The sequence below is a fragment of the Malus domestica genome, chromosome 17, assembly GCF_042453785.1.
Source record: "Malus domestica chromosome 17, GDT2T_hap1".
Classification (NCBI taxonomy): Eukaryota; Viridiplantae; Streptophyta; class Magnoliopsida; order Rosales; family Rosaceae; genus Malus; species Malus domestica.
Window position 1 is genome coordinate 10,449,656 of NC_091677.1, and position 3,168 is coordinate 10,452,823.

The 3,168-nt window shown below is 38.2% G+C and overlaps 1 non-coding gene across 1 annotated transcript; it reads right to left on the bottom strand.

Moving 5' to 3' along the window:
* Positions 1-576: 576 nt before the first annotated feature.
* LOC103405065 (uncharacterized) lies at positions 577-2,574 on the bottom strand. Its single transcript, XR_011577933.1, has 2 exons — positions 2,360-2,574; positions 577-1,565 (listed from the first exon to the last, which is right to left on the bottom strand). It is a non-coding gene; the product is annotated as an uncharacterized protein (transcript).
* Between the last annotated feature and the right edge of the window lie 594 nt (positions 2,575-3,168).

The following is a 3,168-nucleotide window of genomic DNA, read 5'->3' on the forward strand; positions in this document are numbered from 1 at the left end:
TATTTTTAAATTGTTTTAGTTGTTGGATACAATTTTGGGTCGTTGAAATTTTTTTTAACTATTATTTGACCATATTCGATCTCAATCACTTATTTAATGTATTTATAAATTTAAAGTTTAAAATTTTAATTATTTTGAATATAGACCGCTTAATCAACCAACGGTTTAATAACCCATGCCGTCAGATCGGAATAGAGCCGTTGGGCTCGTTCTGGGTGGCTAACAATCGCATCAAGGTGGGGCCGCCTTGCTGTCAGCGCCTCGCGTGTTCAACGAGTTGGCCTCGTCGCCCTGTTGTAGTTTCCCATTTTCCTAAGCGCGTCGACGCACACCGTGGGCCAGCCCTCCTAACCAGGTCTAGATCTTAGCCGGTATTTGTCTGGAGCAAGTTTTAGGGGGTTTAAAACCTAAATTTTAGGTTTTAACCCAAGAGTCGAAGATGGTCAAAGAACCACGCAGACTTTACAAACCAAAACTACATTGGCCCTTATGAGTTGAAAACTTCATGTTTTTTGTTCAACATATACATCAGATATTGCAGCTAGAACTCTGGTACTTGACTCACGGATATGTAAATTTCACACAAAATATGCATATGTTTGATTGGAAGTAGTAGGAAAGGGAATATCACAGTAAACCATGACACAAGTAAAACTCGAAGATTCGATAAGCATAACTCAAAGACAAACGTAGATATGTAAATTTCGGTACCTCCATAATATGTACAATCGTAAAAATGTTGGTCTCTGAGACCGATCGACATACCATCAAGGTTTTAACTCGCACATAACATAGGTATAACAACACTATGGCCCGGCGAAGCGTTCTTGTAAAATACCTGTACACTAAACACTGTACGTGAAGTTCTTCGCGATTTTCATGCTTTGTAAACCCTTTACCAGACGCAGGGTGCGTCCTCCCCAGGCATAAACTGAGTCCTACAAAGAGGGCATGTAATGTTCCAGTAATTCAACCACTTCTCTAAGCAATGTTGATGGAAAATATGGCCACAAGACAAGCGGTTGATCTCTGATTCAGGTTCAAACTCGGTTAGGCAGACAGAGCATTCGTGTTCCTGCTGCTTGAAGCTACACACAGCATCAAACCGAATTGCTGGGATATGGCTCCTGATGTCCTCAATGTAACTAGCCGAAGGATTGACATGGAACTCAAATGATTCTGAGAGGTTTTCAGCAGAGTCTTCTGATGGGAAAGAAGATGACGAGGCTGATGTGAGACGGATACCAACGACTTGCAGGACTGATCGGATTATCCCCTTGATAATGGAGACTGATAGGGCTGTGTTTACTAAAAGCACACATAGAACTCCTTCTGATGGAGCTGGTAGACTTGAGAGACCCATTTGAACAAAACCGATGTTATGGGGGTTCGGATTTGTGAATATAAATGTATGGTAAACACCGGAATATCCAAACTCAAAGCTAAAATCAGTAAAAGATTGTTGAGGGACAGTGAAACCAGAATGAACCGGCAAAGACACGAAACGGGAGACAGATTAATTCAAACGAAGTTGAAATGTCACCGATATCTTGGTGTTATCCGACCTGCAATGCAATGAAGGAAAGTATTAGAAACCTTTCATAAAAACAAGATTGAACCATAAAAATTGATCACAAGGAGATCCTTGAGCATTAAAAGCTTAAACTTTCACAGCGGAATTCGTATCAAGCACAAAGATTATTCGATCAAATCAAAAAGAGATGGAGATCATGAATACGCAAATAAACAGAATAACAAAACCGATCCAGCAAATCCACAAAATATAGGGACATGAAAAGTGCATGACCTGTAGAAGAATTGAAAATTCAATACCTTTTCTTCTTAAAACACCCCCTTCCCCCTAATCTCAATGAAATGTTAAAAAATATAACTGAAATAACCATGCTTTATACCCTAGACTTTAAAAAGAGCAGAACAAATTATTTCCTCAAATCCAGCAGATAAAAATTTGAAGCAAAAAATAAGCATGTACCAAATTAAAGAAAAACCATTGAGAAAGCTTCTACCACCATCAAGATCTAGCAAAAATTTGACCATGATGAAGCCTAAACCAGTTAAAATCACAAGATCAATACCAAATTAAAGACAAAACAGATAAAGCAAGCAACTTGATCTCACCCCACAACCCAATTTCCTAAACCCAGCTCACCCAGCACCAAATGTCTCATAAGATCTAGAATTCTTCGAATTAATCCCTCAAAAAACCATTAAAAATGCATTCTTTTGATTACTAACAGAAAAAATGAACAATTTTGATCAAACCCAGAAAAGAAAAATGAAGAAACAAGCAGAAAATAAAGTCTGCAACTTCAAAAAATGGCTGAGAATTTAGACTTACAGAGTGAAGACTTTAGGAGCTTTTAAGCTTTTTCAGTCCTTATAAAAACAGAGTACCGACCAGAGGAGCTGAAGGAAGAAGAAGAAGAAGGGATTCTAGGGATTTTAGGCAGCTGTCACACACACACAATCAGCATATAAATATATATTTTGTTTTACAATGGCTGCTCTGCACAATCCGTTCCTCACTATATATATATATATAGCAGGAGGAACAATCCTCACCAAAGATTACCGGCAACTTAACCCAAGTTGTCTAACCATGGTTAGGCTTCCGTCCTTTGCGGACTCCATCTTCTGTTAACCATGGTTACTTTATATCAACATCTTGCTCTGTTTACAGGCTTTTTAACCTGCTTTTCTTCCCATTTTCATGTCTCAGCTTTCATGTCTTGTTTTGGTAAAACATTCTCTCGTTTTACTTGCCAATTTTATCTTCATGGAGCTTTGTGTTCGATTTACCTACCTAGTATAGCATGACAAGATTTATCTGCAAAGATGATGTCATGGAAAATTACATGGCAAATGGTGTGATTTTATTAAGAGCTTTACTATATGCCATCTTTTATGGTTGAAGACTCGAAATACTTTTAAATGTTAGAATGTCTTAATTTCTGATTTGGTGTTGCTTTTTTTTTTTTGAAACAATTTGATGTTGCTTTTTCACGCTTTTATTTTCTTCTTTTGCACTTCTCCCCTTAATTATATCTTCCGAATCTAGGAGCGCGGCCCTGCATAAGTCTGCTAGGGCCTTGGTCCCAGCCTCAAGCAGCTCTCACCCTCCCTCTTTACATTCCCAACAAATATGGA